Below are 17,958 nucleotides of genomic sequence, written 5' to 3'. Positions count from 1 at the left end.
GAGGTTGAAGAAGCACTACGGCCGTTCGATGGACATCGTACGGTCACTGGAGCTAGAATTGTTCATATTCACTAAGTTGACAAAGCCCTCCGTCCGCGTCAACTTAGTAGGCCCACAAGTCAGCCTCCCACTATGATGGGTCCCAGCTAGCAGGGGGTATTCATTTTTTGTGCGTAATAAAGAGCCACTTCCTTGTGTGTGAAGATATAGCTGGTGGGTCTGAGCTGTCAGCGGGTGGAACATTTCCGCGAGATACCGAGGCCCCGCCGGTGTTTCCCAGCTGTCAGGTGGAGGAATCATTATTTTGCGCGTAATAAGGAGGCATTTCCTTGCGTGCGGTCGTGGACCCAACTGTCGGCCTCTCCACATACAGTCCTCTTCCGATGGATATCGTTCGTTAATCACGTTGACCACGCCATGTTGACCACATTGACCAAGCCTGCGCGGCAGCACAGCCGGCCACGGGAGGAGGGAGCAGGCAGTCCTGTCGGCGCATGTTTGAGTGGCTGGAGCAGGAAGAGCAGAGATTGAAGAAGCATGACGGCCATTGGATGGACATCCAACAGTCATTGCTCTCATGTGTTGAATAATTTGACATGGAGTTGCATGTGCGTCAACTTTTTTTTAGGAAAGCGTACACGTCAACCTATAGTAGGCGCACAAGTCAGCCTCAAATATGTGGAAAATAGCATATAGCCCATCTGCCATTATTTTTAATAATTTACAACCCATTTGCTAATTCTTAAGGTTTTTGGTGCCCATATTCTTTTGTTTAGCATTACAACCCATATTGTGGCCACGGTTAAAAAATTATATGAAATTTTGCATATTCCGGTGGGTCCAAACTATTTTTAATCCCAAAATTTTGAGTCACATTCAAACTAATTTTATATTTATATCAACATAAAATACAACAAATTGTCCACGCATAAAAATCAATGGAATTTAAAATCTCTAAATGAAAAAAAAAGAAATTTGAATCTAATTGCCGGTTTGATGTGTTTTAAAAATGTACATCCCATTTCTCATTACTGATAGCCCATTTTCTGGGCGAGCCGAATAAAGCTCTCCTCGTCTTGAAAGATTAGCAGAGCAACATGGCTGACAAAGCGACCTAGTTGACAAAGCACAAAAAAAACTGGGCTAGCCATTTTCAAAAAGTAAAAAAAACTCTTGCGCTGGTCTTGTTGTAAACATAAAAGAAAAGGTTGTCTAGACAAGACAGAATGCCACACACAGTCCAGTTGACACCCTACTTCCGTCTCAAAAACAAAAATAACTGGGCGATCTGCTGGGTCCCTGGTGTCAGCCGCTCATTGTGCAATTCTCTCGTTTATTGACTACCTTGACAATGGCATGGGACCCATATGTTAGAAATCCATTAGGAGGAACCATTTTTTGGCTTGAAATAAGGAGGCACTTACTTGCATACTGCCATGACCTTGGTGGGTCCCCGTTGTCATCCTCTCCACGTACAATCATCTCTTGATTGTGTACGCGTCAACCTGATAGGCCCAGAAGTCAGCCTCTAAACCCGTGGCGGACAAATACAACCCATTTAAAAAAATAACAGCCCATTCCATACATTCAAATGGAAAGTTAAGCATTTAGAACAAAGTAACATGTCTGATCCAGATATAGAGTATTGAACTTCCACGTTGACAACCATCATAGCCAAGTTAACTATCTACTCCCACTAATACTCTAGTTGTGTACAAGTACTAACTTACTCTTAGCTAACTAGACGATGCCGACCGCCATCTGTGGTACACGCTAAACACCGGCACCGACGCCCTCCGCCTCACCTCGGACTTGTGAGTGGTTCGATAGGGCGCGTTACTTGCGTGCGTTGGCCCTTTCCATGCCAGCGTGGTCCACCGAAACTTCGGCTTCTAAGCGGGAAACCCACTTGACAAGGTGGCAGTAAAATTCAGCGTCGCGAATGCGTGCGTTCCCGACAACCTCCAGGGCTATTTTCCGGGCGCCGGCCTCTATGTAGTCAACCCAGTTGCGGGCTCTCTGCTCGCGGCTCAGAGTGTCGGTGCGCTGCTGCTCCATGCCCCACTGGGGGCACAAATCGGCGATACATTGCTCCTCCGCCAGGCGGCGGCGCTCCAACAAGTCCTTATACTCTGCATTGTCATCTAAAGACCGATAGAATTCCTCCTCCCTCCGTCTGCCTTCTGGTGAAAAACTGAACACTAGTTCCGGCGTCGCCTATTGCGGACGGGCGGGGGCATTACGGACGTTGCGAGAGCGAGGATAAGTGGCGAGTGACATAGGGCCGGTGGGGGCTTATGAGGATAGGGCGAGTTGGGTGAAGGTGCCACTGGAGAATGCCGGAAATCAGTAATTATTGGTGGAAGGTAGGTGAACCAGCATGTCGCAGGAAACGCGACGGTCATCGTGGTCATCAGAATTCAATGCATAAGCAGGCATGGCTTAGCGCGCCAGTTTATCGTGGAAAACTAGAAAAACTGAAATTATGACTATGTCATCTCATCACGTCCCGTCAGTGGTGCGTCCCGTCCGTGCTGGGTCGCACATTGGCATGACGGTCAAACGAGTGCGCTCGACTCATCCAGATGAGGTATGTGTGTGATCTGCTAGCTATTCACATATGATCGATTCGGTTGGATAATTTATGTGTAGGATCGCAATAGCGGATGAACGTTCGCTGGGAGATAAGGCATTTGCGAATGTTTTTGCTGGAAGTTTCTTCAAATTCGTATGGCATTTTCTTCAGAACAACATGTCCGTTTCTTCAGAGGTAGGCATTTTTATTCAAAAAAATGCCACTTTGGATCTTGCGTCGCAACTAAAACTGCCAGCAGCACATTAGTAGGCTAGCTAATGATCGAGCAGTAACTTGTAAAGACTGAGCGAACAGAAATAAGGAACTGTTAATAACTTGTAAACACTGAGAACACAGAAATAAGAATAATGATGTGCACAGTAGTAAGAGCCGATCCGTTCGAAATGTTCACACGAAACTCACAGGCCTGGCATTGTAATATGCTCACATTAGTACCCCAAATTCAGAACCAACTGGTACGATGCCCATACATAAGATGTTAATGCATCTCAATGATTCAAAGATCATATACAAATATGTAGCTCCAAAAGCAAAGATCTAGAAAATAACATCTGTTCTTCCTACTATCATGGATGCTTCTCTTGGCCAACATTCAGTACAGAGTGAAAGACAAATTTGTTTGTGAAGTCTACAATTCCTCTTGCAAACGTAAGAGGTTTCACCAACAGCTGGAACCATGAGAATGAACCACACATGATGGAGGAACATCTACTACAATATGATTTGGTCTTTTCTCAATCACACGGCGAGACTATCTTCGGAATACAAACTTTAAGTTAGGCAAAATGATGCCCATTGTATAATAAGACCAAAGCAGTGAAGCAGCTAGTGTTGGCCAATAAATAGTACATTACTACTTTTGTGCAGTCCATGAAGTGAATATCCAATCTATTTGTGTCTATTTTCAAATGGCACTGCATGCAGTGACTATACTATTCTCTTGTGCAGTTCAACCAAAATCGCGGTCACTTCGTTTGTTTGCCAAATAGCAATGGATAGACATCTGTTTGCACAAATATCAAGCTGCTAGTAAACATATACCCCATCTTGTATTTTCGGTTTAAACACGTCTCTTCCGCTTAGCATCTGTCATGTTTTGCACTTGACAATTTGATATTGTCATGTTTTTCCCTAGACAATTTCGTACTGAATTGATTTGCTTCTTGAGAGTAGAAATATAGTGCCTATTCTTCATCATACCAAGGATATCCATGTTCGCAGTGATGGAAGAGGTGAAATCGATACAACCGAAATTGAGCATCCAATCATTGAATCATGTCCTGCACCTCCAATGTAGGTCCACCCTACCAATAAATTCACATGCAAACCACTAATATTACTATCTAATGACAGTACAAAAAGAGTAGCAAGATAATAGAAAACCATGTACCTTCGTAATGAACATCTCATAGTGGCACCAATTGGATATAAAGGTTTGGAAGAAAGCACGCTCATAATGTTGAACCATTTGAACTTTTTGTGCAGTTCCACTAAAATCGAGCATCCCCGTTGGCATAGATATTGAAAGTGTGATTACTATAAAAGTGGCACTAGTTGAAGCATAGACTCGCAAATATAAGCATTCCAATTTCTTAATGGGAAAAGGTAGCAAAACTATTTCTAACCACCTGTTTGATGGAATAAATAATGCAACAGCGGATGATGTCAGGAAGGCGTAGATAGTATTTTCTTAAAAAATGAACCATTCCTGACCTTTCCTCTTCTTTTAAGCATATTTTGTGCAGTTCGACTAAAATAAAATGCCATCACCGTCTTGACAATTCATTGACACTGTACTAAAAGAAATGACTTAACATTACATCATGATGTCATGTATGTAATTGACAGGTATTAGAGACAAACATACAGACCTCCTCTGATAACATAATAAACATTAATTTTAAAAAGGCGTGACTAGCTTTACTGGGATAATTTGAGTGAACTCTACACCCTTTGTTCCTTAATATAAGACGTTTATGTAGTTCAATTTAAAGTACCCAGATGTCTAGTATTTAGAAAAACTGGTAGTAGGTTTCTTGAGCACATATCTAGGAAAGCTTGCCACACTTTATATATGTCCATACACTAATGCAACACCATTCAGATAGTACAAATACACACTAATTTTAGTGGCTAGTGCAACAGTAGAGTAGTTTTTTATTACCGGTACAGTACAATGGTTTTATGGAACATATTTCTATAAGCTAGCACTGGAAGATTTCTATAAGCATTAACTATACAAAATCTAAAGGTAACAACTTTCAGCATTGGTATACTAGCTGTGCAACAGCATTAAACCAAATACAAAAGTCTGAAGTTAACTAGAATTATTAACTAATGATAGTATAAAAAAAATTGCAAACCATGTACCTTCAAGGTAAATATCATTTCGAACTCGAGGGGAATTCAAAAATTGCTATCCCAATCTTGATAATCGCTCAAACATAAAAACTTGATCAACCGAATCAAGAAAACAGCCGGAGGAGGAGGTGCCCACTCTTGACCTTTCCTCTTCTCTTCATAATTTTTTGTGTAATGTAACCAAAATAAAATGACATCAGCTCCTTGGCATTTTAGTGACACTATACAAAAAATTTGACTTATCTCACGAAAGTAACGTATGTAATCTATAAGCATCAACAGTTCAAAAATCTGAAGGTAGTAACAACTTTCATCGTTGGTATACTCGTTGTGCAACAACATTAGAATGCCTTAGCAGAAAAATCTTTAATACATGCACAATCAACAGCTAACCCTGAAATGATCCAATGACATTAAATGGCATTGCTTAAATTTATCGATGGCATTATACACTGAGTGCGACATTAGTTAAATGTGGCATCACTTTAGCAGTAGCATTGCTTGACTTTATCGCTGGTGTTATACAGTAACACCCACGATGTGGCTATATCTCCTACGTGTCGCGGCACGACTTAGAGGCATAACCGCATGGTAGGCATGTCGCAAGAGGGGTAATCTTTACACATCCCATCTACTGAATAAGACAGGGATAAAGAGTTGGCTTACAATCGCCACTTCACACAATACATAAATATAGCATACATCATCCAGAATACAATCAAGGTCCGACTATAGAACCAAAATAAAGAAAGACAACCCCAAATGCTAGACTCCCGATCGCCCCAACTGGGCTCCTCTACTGATCACCCGGAAAAGAAACATAGTAACTGCCCGAATCCTCGTCGAACTCCCACTTGAGTTTGGTAGCGTCCCCTGCACTGGCCTCATCGGTACCTGCATCTATTTGGAAGTATCTGTGAGTCACGGGGACTCAACAATCTCACACCCTTGCGATCAAAACTATTTAAGCTTAAGGGTAGGAAAGGGTAGTGAGGTGGAGCTTCAGCAAGCACTAGCATATATGGTGGCTAACTTACGCAAATGAGAGCGAGAAGAGAAGGCAAAGCACGATCGAGAAGCTACAAAGATCAAGAAGTGATCCTAAAACTACTTACGTTCAAGCATAACACGAGACCGTGTTCTCTTCCTGGACTCCGCCGAAAAGAGACCATCACGGTTACACACTCTGTTGATACAATTTAATTTAAGTGAAGTGTCAGGTTTTCTACAACCGGATATTAACAAATTCCCATCTGCCCATAACCGTGGGCACGACTTTCGAAAGTTCAAATCCCTACAAGGGTGTCCCAACTTAGCCATCACAAGCTCTCACGATCAACGAAGGATATTCCTTCTCCCAGGATGACCGGATCAGACTTGGAATCCCGGTTACAAGACATCTCGACAATGGTAAAACAAGACCAGCAAAGCCGCCCAAATGTGCCGACAAATCCCGATAGGAGCTGCACATATCTCATTCTCAGGGAACACCGGATGGGCAAGACGTCGGGTTGGCATAGACCCTAGTTGCCAAGGGGATGCCGGGACATCGCCCAGTTTGGACCAACACTTAGAGAAGCACTGGCCGGGGGGGGGGTTAAAATAAAGATGACCCTTGAGTCTGCGAAACCCAAGGGAAAAAGGCTAGGTGGCAAATGGTAAAACCAAGGTTGGGCCTTGCTGGAGGAGTTTTATTCAAGGCGAACTGTCAAGGGGTTCCCATTATAACCCAATCACGTAAGGAACGCAAAATCAAGGAACATAACACCGGCATGACGAAAACTAGGGCGGCAAAGAAAACACCAGGCATAAGGCCGAGCCTTCCACCCTTTACCAAGTATATAGGTGCATTAAAGTAAACAAGATATAATAATGATATCCCAATAATAATCATGTTCCAACAAGGAACAAACTCCAATCTTCACCTGCAACTAGCAACGCTATAAGACTGGCTGAGCAAAGCGGTAACATAGCCAAACAACGGTTTGCTAGGACAAGTTGGGTTAGAGGTTTGACATGGCAATATGGGAGGCATGATAAAGCATGTGGTAGGTATCGCGGCATAGGGATAGCAATAGAGCGAGCAACTAGCAAGCAAAGATAGAAGTGATTTCGAGGGTATGGTCATCTTGCCTGCAAAGTTCTTCGAGTTGACATAAGCTTGATCCTCGTAAGCGTACTCAACGGGTTCCTCGATCATGAACTCGTCTCCCGGCTCTACCCTAGGCAAGAACACAAGCAAGGGAAACACAAATAACCACGGTGCAATGCGCAAGCAACATGATGCAAAACATGGCATGATATGCGGGATGTAATATGCAATGCATATGCGTGCTTCAGAAGGGAAAGATTGAACCAGGCCTCAACTTGGCAAACCAAGAGTGCCGCTAGAAATATGAGTTGATTTCGGTCGAAATCGATATGAAGATCACCAGAAACGGATGCACAGTTGCAAATGGCAAGCAAAACAATAATGGCACAATTATGCGATTAACAGCACGATGCCATCTAAAATGCAACAAGAAAATAAGCTACTGCGCTCTAACATAGCAACAAAGCACATGGCAGTGATCCACTCAAGATGCTTGACAAAAGATGAAACACGAGCTATGGCTAAATCACAAATAGCATGCTCAAACAAGCATGGAAAAAGTGCAAAAGATAACAGCATCACAGTCTTAGTGAAAATAACAACATGCTAGGAATTAACATCAGGAAGCAATGTTTAGAGCAAGATATCAACATGCTACAGGATCAGGACATAACAAAGCAAGGCATGTCATGAATCTACTCAAAGCATATAACAAAAGTCCCTTACTGACCATAAGCCAAAAAGGATCAGAAAACATGATGGCACCCATGTAATCATAGCAAGTTTCATTAACAGATTCAGACTTAGCAGAAAACTGGACCATGGCATAAGCAGAGTTACGAACGCATGTTTGCGAGCTCGATGCACTCACCACAAGGCATTGCATGACAAACTAAGCATACACCCAGCAAGAGGGAAAAGAAGGCATGGAATCACTCACATCTATGGAAAAATTGTAACATGTAAACACAATCTGCAGCAACAATTTATAGCAAAAGTAGAGCAAGATTAAGACATGCTAGGGCACTCCATAATTGCAAACAGGGGAATGGATGGATAGAGCATAACCATATGTCTAAAACACCCTTACTGAAGATACTCAAAACAAGGATGGATCTCACTGTAGCATCATGGTTACATGGCATAAAAATAACAGCACAAAATCCTAAGTCCCTGAAATCAGCAATATCACGAAGGCTACTTTGCATGCTTGTGCTAGTCACCATATTTATCACAAAAATACATGGCAAGCACCCTTGTAAAGATGGCATGGCATAGAACAAAACACATGTAGAGCTCATGCCCATACGATGCACACAACAAATGTGACAAAAATGACAAATGCTCATAATCTGATAAGAATCAGCACCTAACAATTTATAGCACCCTTGCATCAGTGATTAGGGCATCAAGACGGACTCAGACAAGCATGCCACAATGGAACAAAATGAACAGCACATCATGATGAACATTTTGATAGATTGCACGCACAAAAGGGAGCAGTATGCAACAAGTTAGGGCATGTTAAAGGGGGCACCAGAATATAGCAGAAAAGGACTTAGGGGAAAACGAGGTCAACCTCTCTGGATCTAGGGTTCTGGGGAGCGGTCCACGAGGTTCGCCGGAGAGGGAGTTCGCCGGAGACGTCGTGGGAGGCGGCCGGAGGAGGACGAGGCGCATCGGGGGAGGGGCGCTTCGGGCCGGATCTGGCCGGATCCGGCCGGAATCCGGCATGGGCGGCGCGAGCCGGCGAGCGGTGTGGCCGGTGAGCCGAGGGTGGCGGAGCGCGCTGGCGTGCCGACGGCGAGCGGGCAGGCGGCGAGGCGCGTCGGTGACGGTGGGCGCGCGCTCGGGCGGCGTGGTGAGGCGCAGGGGGCGTGGGGCGCGGAGTCGGGCTCGCGGGGGCAGCGGCGGGGCGTGCGGCGGCGGCGATCCGTCCGGCCGGAAACGGACACGTCCGGCGGCGGCAGGGGCTATTCCTTAGGGTTGCACCTGGAGGAGGGGCACCTATTATACATAGAAGGAGCTAGGAGAGTCCAAATGTAGTGCAGTTTTCGGCCACGCAGTCGTGATCGACACGACCAAGAGGGATGGAGGGGGTTTAGATGGGTTTTGGGCCACTTTGGAGGGGTGTTGGACTGCACCACACACGAGGCCTTCACGGTTCATTCGATTAACCGTTGGAGTATCAAACGGACTCCAAATGGCACGAAACTTGACAGGCGGTCTACCGGTAGTGTACCAAGGCCGCTTAGCAAAGTCTCGGTCCAATCCGAGAACGTTTTAACACCCGCACACGAAAAGAGGCAAAAGGAGACACCCGGAGGACATAGGCGTGCCGGAATGCAAAATAGACAATGGGGAAAATGCTCGGATGCATGAGACGAACATGTATGCAAATGCGATGCACATGATGACATGATATGCAATGCATCACATGGACAAAAATCCAAACGAATACAAACCCCAACCAAGAAGGGAATCTCGTAACTTAAGCCGAAAATGGCAAGAGTTGGAGTACAAATATGGCGAGTTACATCCGGGGTGTTACAACACTCCACCACTATGAAATGATCTCTTCCCAAGATCTAGGACTGAAAGAACTCCGGATATTCGAACGGAGGTGTTCCTCGCTTCCAGGTGGCTTCTCGGTCGGAATGGTGTGACCACTTCACTTTCAGGAATTTGATAGACTTGTTGCGAGGTCTTGCGCTCGGTTTCTTCAAGAATAGCAATGGGATGCTCATGATAAGACATGTCTTCTTGGAGATCAATCTCTTCGAAGTTGATGGTGCTCTTAGGAGTCTTGAAGCACTTGTGAAGATGTGACACGTGAAACACATCATGCACATTGGCGAAGTTGGACGGAAGCTCAAGTTGATAGGCGAGATCGCCTCTTTTTCCAATGATCTTGAAAGGACCCATGTATCTATGGGCAAGCTTCCCTTTTATAACGAAGCGACGAGTACCTTTCATTGAAGAAACGCGGAGGTAGACATGGTCTCCGATCTTGAAAGTCAAGTCACGATGCTTGCTATCATAGTAACTCTTCTGGCGCGATTGCGCGGCTTTGAGATTTTCAAGGATGACTTTGCACATTTCTTCAGCCTCTGTGATTAAGTCATTGCCAAGAAGTTGGCGTTCACTAGTCTCTGACCAATTAAAAGGGGTACGACACTTTCTGCCATAGAGAAACTCGAATGGGGCCTTGCCAGAACTCGCTTGGAAAACTGTTGTTGTGGGAGAACTCGGCATATGGAAGACAATCTTCCCACTTCATACCGAAGGAAATGACACAAGCCCTGAGCATATCTTCAAGAATTTGATTGACTCGCTCGACTTGGCCACTAGTTTGAGGATGAAGGCTGTGCTGAAGCGATGTTGGTGCCATGCCTTCTGAAAGGAGTCCAAAACTTAGAAGTAAAGATGCTTCCATGATCTGAAGATATCAACTGCGGGATGCCATGCAAAGAGACAATCCTGGAGGTGTATAGCTCTGCCAACTGAGCTGCTATGATAGATTCTTTGATTGGAAGAAAATGAGCCACTTTTGTAAGATTGTCGATGACAACAAAGATAGCATCATTTCCACGTTTGGACTTGGGAAATCCAGTTACGAAGTCCATCTCAATATGGTCAAAGTTCCATTCTGGAATAGCAAGAGGTTGGAGGAGACCAGCTGGTCGTTAGTGTTCTACTTTCACCTTCTGCACATCACATTCATTCACGAATTGAGAAATTTCTCGCTTCATTCGAGTCCACCAATACGACTGCTTGAGGTCATGGTACATCTTCGTACCTCCAGGATGAATGGATAGAAGGGAATTGTGAGCCTCGTTCATAATGACTTTACATAGATCACCCTTAGGAACCACAATTCGATCCTCGAAGAATAGAGTATCTCTGTCATCAAGGCGATAGCACTTGTACTTGGGTTGACTCTTGGCAATCCCAGTTTTCACCTTCTTCACCATGGCATCAAAGAAGTTGTGCCTCACGAATTTGATCTTCCAAAGTAGGAGAGACTTGGAGATTGGCAAGGAAACCATTTGAAAACTTGGAGATTTAGTTTGCGGAAAGCTGCACAAAGGTCCAGTTGGAAGGGCTTGAGAATTAGGCTGTTGCAGTAAGCCTTCCTTCTCAAAGCATCTGCAATGACATCGGCCTTGCCTGGAGTATATTCAATACTTGGATTGTACTCTTGAATCATTTCGACCCAACGAGTCTGCCTGAGGTTGAGGTTGGGTTGAGTGAAGATGTACTTGAGGCTCTTATGATCAGTGAAGATGTCCACTTTCCTTCCAACAAGAGATGTCCCATGTTAATAGAGCATGGAAAACTGCTGCTAACTCGAGTCATGAGTGGGTATTCTTTTCGTGGGCTTCAACTCGCGAGAGGTATAGGCCACAACTTTCTTCTCTTGCATTAACACAGCACCGAGACCTTGCAGGGAGGCATCACAGAAAACTTCGAATGGTTTGTGTTGGGGATATTACTATGAGTTGAGACCCGCCCAGGAGGGGCCGGGTTAGCCCCAATGATGGGTTACGCAAGAAGCCTAGTAAACATTCAAGATTGTAGTTTATTAAGTCTTATAGAAGGCCCAAAGGCCTGAAGGCGGTTTAAGGCCTGATATTATGAACCACCATATGTAAAGAAATACTTGTAAGGAAAGGCATGCAAAGGAAGTCACCGAGTCGGACACAACTATGAGCCGGCCGGGACTCTGTAGGCCACCAGGCGTCAACCCATGTATATAAGGGGATGACCCGGTGGCGTCTTAAGGCAAGAAACAACAAATCGATAACCAAGCCGGCGAGTTGAGCCTCTTGGAGATCGAAACCCCAGCAATACCAATACCAACTAGACGTAGGCTTTTACCTTCATCGTGAGGGACCGAACTAGTATAAAAACTCTCTCGTGTCCTTTGTCCCAATTAACCCCTTTAAGCTTCCTAGTGTGATGGCCCTACGACTAAGTTCTTTCTCTAGGACATCTGCCGTGACAAATCTACGACAGTTGGCGCCCACCGTGGGGCCAGCGCATGGTGGATTTGAGTTCTTGAAGGGCAGCTTCGAAGGGCTCAAGGGATACGCTGTGGGCCGGATGACCAAGAGTCGTTGCGGCAAGCTCTACATCGACGATGAAGGCTGGGGCCCCGAGGCCGGCTCAATCGAGTACGGGTACCGGGTCCCCTTCGGCGGAATTCACGTTTTCATCGGCCGGGTCGGCGAGTCGGGCCCTAAGCCGGACGTCCACACCAACCTCATCGAAATGGCTCAGCGTGCAAGGTCCGCCCGTGTTCAATCTGTCGTGAAGCATGCCTTCGTAGGCTGCATCCATGGCGGTGAATACTCTGAATCGTTGGACGGCCGTCTGTTCTGACACTGCATCGTCAACGGGCGAGACGGACTCTTTGTACCAGCTACAAGACGGCATGCTCGGGGGCTATTCCGATGGCAGCAGTATTCTGGACCCCCTTGAGCCGCCGAATTGGGCCGGAGTCTTCATGGCAGGGACACAGCCCGGGCTGAACTCTACTACAGCAGCAGCAGCGGCTACCGGGTCGGCTGCAGCCAGGTCAAGAGACCCCGCGCGCCCCCCGGCTCGGATTCTAATGGACCTCATGGGTAAACTGACAACTCTGTTAACCGCCATGGTAGATCTGGTGGATAAAGCCCAGCACGACGCAGAGGTGGCACACGTGCGCGAGGAGATGGTGCAAGCTAAGGAAAATCTAGCCGCAGAGGAAACCCGGATGGCAGCAGAACGAGTGGCTTTGGATGCTCGTGCTCAACAACTTCAAGCGGAGACTTTCCGGCTCTCGGTGGACCTTAACGCATCAAACGGGGTCATGAAGAGGAGGCATTAGAAAACTCAATCACGTCTGCCTCTGACGCTTGATCCGAGGAACCTGTTCCATACACACGGGGCCGGGGGGAGTAACCCGCTGGAGGCAAATCAGATCACGACACCCGGCGCACCGGTTCAGCCGCGTGCCACGGAGCCACCTCGTATAATTACCGCTCCACCTCATTATTTGCCAACACTGCTGGGTCACTTCTCCAACCCCTTGGAAAACCTCATCGCAGCGTTGGCTCGTTTGGCGGCTCTCTCAATGGAAGGCGACTCACCAGCAGTAATTGAAACACGGAGGGTAAGAGAACTTCTTCAAACGGCTCTGGTGCAGCAGGATGCGTACTCCTACAGTCGAGACAGGATCCATTCAACTCCTCGCCCAAGCCGGAGCCAGAGTTATAGTAGGCGTATGAAGTCCGCATATATGTCAAGCAATGCTCAACGCCATAACCGGCCATACAGGCATGAGCCGGTGCGGGCTGGAGCCCTTGGTGGATCAGGAGAGGATTCGTCAAGAAGCGGAACGAGCAGCTCAAATGGCAGCAGATCAGGCGGCTCATCAAACCTCGGTTGAGGCAGGAGTGGCCACAAGAACCGAAGGCGTGCCTTGCTTGGTGCCGGCCATACAGAATGAGCGTTTGCCAAAGGACTTCAAGGGGCCTCGTAAAGTGCCTAATTACACAGCTGACCTACGCCCGGGGCTTGAATTGAGAGTTACGAGATGGCTATGGAGTTATTGGAGGTCAGCGATGCTGCAATGGCCAAGTATTTCACCATGATGTTAGGTGGAACAGCTCGTACTTGGTTGAAGGGATTGCCACCCAATTCTATCAGCTCATGGGCGGAGTTGAAAGCCCGGTTCATCCAAAACTTTAAGGACACGTGTAAGCAGCCTATGTCGATTGTGGACCTGACCAATTGCAAGCAAGAGGATGGTGAATCCACAACCCATTGGGTGCGCCGGGTCAAGGAGATAATACATTCATCTGATAAGATGGATGCCGGCTCAGCAGTTTTAATGTTGGAGAAAAATTGCCGTTTTGAACCTCTGAAGCAGAAGTTGGGGCGGCTCAAGCGTGACTGTAATAACATGGGAACATTGATCGGGGCTCTCGTCAAGTATGCTGATTCTGATACTACCAAGGACCTGGTGTCTGATGAAGAAAAGGCAACGAAGGGAAAGAAGAACGACAACAGCAAGGGTCACCAGCATAACCCGGCAAATCAGGGAGGTAATAAACGTAAAGCTGATGAGTTTGTTGCAATCACTAATGCACAGGGTGGAAATCAGCGGCGCAAGGGCAGACAACACCCTCGGTCGGGCGGGTCAGGTCCTACCCTTGAGTAATTGTTAAATGAACCTTGTCCAAAGCACGACACCCAGGAGAAGCCAGCCACCCACTTGTGGAAAGATTGTACAATCATGAAAGCATTTAAAAATTCAAACACGTTTTATGGAGGTCATGGCCCAGGTGGCAGTCCAGGAGGAGGCGGTTTTCATGGCCCGGGCGCCGGTTCAGGTGGAGGAGGTTTTCACGGTCAAGGTTACCCTGGTCACCAAGGAGGATATAATAAGCAACCCGGCCAAGGTAATCAGCAGCAGCAATCCGGTTATCAGAGCAACCCGAAGCAGCTGAGTAGTGGGCAATATCATGTATTTACCACCAGTTTATGCAAGAGGGACCAGAAACTTCACAAGAGGGTCGTCAATGCCATTGAGCCGGCGATTCCACGTTATCTACGTTGGTCAGAGCAGCCTATTGTGTGGAGCAGAGAGGATCACCTGCCCCGGGTTGATAATTCGGGTCACTTGGCTTTGGTAGTGGCACCTCAGGTTGGTGGATACAAGTTTACTAAGGTACTCATGGATGGAGGCAGCAGCATCAACATACTCTACTATGAGACGTTCCGCCTGATGGGATTGACTGATAAAAATCTTAAACAATCCAACACTGTTTTTCACGGTGTGGTACCTGGTAAGTCGGTATACCCAGTTGGTAAGATTGAGCTGGAAGTAGCCTTTGGGGATGAGTATGACTCCAGAGCGGAAAAATTAACCTTTGAGGTGGTTAAGATCAAGAGCCCATATCATGCTCTGTTTGGGTGGCCAGCTTATGCCAAGTTCATGGCTTGGCCGTGTTACGTGTATTTGCAGCTCAAGATGCCGGGTCATAAAGGCACCATTACAGTACATGGGAGCCAGAAGATAGCTTTGGAGTGTGAAGAAGGTGATGCTGCCTATGCTGAATCTTTTTGTGCAACAGAGGAGTTAAAATTTTACAAGGATCATGTTGACCTGGCAGACATGACGTCATTAAAGAAACCGACAACAGAGCATGATCCGGAGTTGAAATTCAAATCAGCTGATGACACTAAGATGGTCGACTTTGTGCCTGGCGACTCATCCAAACAGTTCATCATCAGTGCCAACTTGGATCCGAAATAGGAAAGCGCGCTCATCGAGTTCATCCGTGAGAACCGGGACATCTTTGCATGGAAACCTTCAGACATGCCGGGTGTCCCGAGGGAACTCGCTGAGCACACTCTTAATATTGATCCAAAGTTCAAACCTGTCAGACAGTTTCTCCAACAGTTCAATGAATAAAGGCGCAAGGCCATTGGAGAAGAGGTGGCCTGGCTCTTCGCAGCCGGGTTCATTGTGGAGGTCTTTCACCCAGAGTGGTTAGCTAACCCAGTGCTCGTGCTAAAAAAGAATGGCACCTGGCGTATGTGTGTAGATTACACCGATCTGAACAAGGCTTGTCCGGCTGATCCTTTTGCTCTCCCCCGTATTTATCAGATCATTGATGCTACAGCGGGTTGCGCACGTTTGAGTTTCTTGGATGCTTATTCCGGCTATCATCAGATTAAGATGGAAGTCAAGGATTAGGAGAAGACAACTTTTATTACTCCTTTTGGAGCTTTTTGCTATGTGTCTATGCCTTTTGGGCTTAAGAGTGCCCAGGCGACTTACCAACGTTGTGTGGAGAATTGTCTTCACGATCAAATCGGGCACAATGTTCATGCTTACATGGATGATATAGTGGTAAAGTCCAGGAAGGAGGAAACCTTGGTCACATATCTGAAAGAGACTTTCGATAATCTCCGGGTCTACAAAATGATGCTTAACCCGGCCAAGTGTGTTTTTCGAGTCCCAGCTGGCAAGCTCTTGGGTTTTTTGGTGTCCAGCCGAGGTATTGAAGCTAACCCGGAGAAAATCAAGGCAATTACGTCTTTAGCCAAACCAACGTGCATCAATGACGTTCAACGGCTGGCGGGTTATATTGCTGCCTTGAGCCGGTTCATAAGCCGGTTAGGGGAGAAGGCAATGCCTTTGTATCAGATGATGAAGAAAACAGATGCTTTTTTTTGGATTGATGCTGCAAATACTGCTTTTGAGGATCTGAAGACACAGCTTGCTGAGCCACCGGTTCTTGCTGCTCCAGTTGAAAAAGAGCCGTTGTTATTATATGTGGCCGCCAACTCACGGGCTGTTAGTGTGGCTATTGTGGTGGAGCGCAAGGAGGCTGGCAAGGAACATCCGGTTTACTACGTCAGTGAGGTGTTGATTGAATCCAAGCTACGATATCCGCATTGGCAGAAACTCGTATATGGGGTATTCATGGCAAGCCAGAAGCTTAAACATTATTTCCAGGGTCACCCGATCACTGTGGTCATCTCTGCTCCTTTGGGAGACATCATTCAAAACAGAGAAGCCACGGCGCGAGTCGCCAAGTGGGCAATTGAGCTTGGGTCTCATGGGTTGAAGTATGTGCCGCGTACTGCGATCAAATCTCAAGCACTGGTTGATTTCATCAATGACTGCACAGAGATGCAGATGCCAGAAGAGAAACCAGACAACACGTATTGGACTATTCATTTTGATGGGTCCAGACAGTTGGAAGGCTCGGGGGCTGGAGTTGTGTTAACTTCTCCACGAGGTGACAAATTTTGTTATGCGTTACGGTTGATGTTTCCTTGCACTAACAACACAGCAGAGTACGAAGCCTTGCTCCATGGTCTTTGAGTGGCGAAAGAGATGAGTTTGAGCCGGGTCAGATGTCTTGGCGACTCAGATTTAGTGGCTCAACAGGTATCTGGCAAGTGGGATTCCAAGGACCCTCTCATGGTGGCTTATCGCCGGGAGGTTGATGCTGTTGCAGGACATTTTAAAGGTTATCAGGTTGAGCACATTGACTGTCGAAAGAACGAAGCGACTGATGCCTTAAGCTGGTTGGGGTCTCAGCGTAAGCCGGTGCCACCTAACACCTTTTTGGATGTTTTGCATAACCCCTCTATCAAGTTACCCACAGAAGAAGATTTAGCTGTTCCTGACCCAGAGGCGCAGTTGGTGGCGGCTCTTCATGTCATCCCAGATTGGACAGTACCGTTCTTGGCTTACATGACCCGGGGAGAGTTGCCAGCGGATGAGACCCTGGCTCGACAGATAACCAGGCGGTCTAAGTCAATGACGATTTCGGATGGAGAGTTATATCATCGCAGTGTTTCTGGAGCGTTTCAGCGGTGTGTTTCCCCCGAAGAAGGTCAAGAAATCCTTCGTGAGATCCATGAAGGCGATTGTGGTCATCACGCCGGGTCAAAATCTTTGGTGGCCAAGGCGTTTCGTCACGGTTTTTACTGGTTGACGGCTCACGCTGATGCAGAAGATCTGGTCAGTAGATGTGATGGATGTCAAAAGTTTGCACGACGAGCGCATGTGCCGGCTCAAGAGCTCCGGATGATTCCAATCACTTGGCCGTTTGCGGTCTGGGGGCTTGACATGGTGGGACCTTTCAAAAGGTCTAAGGATAAAAAGACACATCTCTTGGTGGCAGTTGATAAATTCACCAAGTGGGTTGAGGCGGAGCCTGTGAGTAAGTGTGACGCGGCCACGGCGGTTCAGTTCATGAAAAAGGTGATCTTCCGTTTTGGTTTTCCACACAGCATTATCACTGACAATGGCACTAATCTGTCCCAAGGGGCTATGGAGGAGTTTTGTCAACGAGAGCACATCCGGCTTGATGTTTCTTCTGTAGCTCATCCTCAATCC

Source organism: Triticum aestivum, chromosome 6A (genome assembly GCF_018294505.1).
Source record: "Triticum aestivum cultivar Chinese Spring chromosome 6A, IWGSC CS RefSeq v2.1, whole genome shotgun sequence".
In the NCBI taxonomy this organism is placed as follows: Eukaryota; Viridiplantae; Streptophyta; class Magnoliopsida; order Poales; family Poaceae; genus Triticum; species Triticum aestivum.
The sequence above is the reverse complement of the archived record's forward strand: the minus strand, read 5'-3'. Positions refer to the sequence as shown.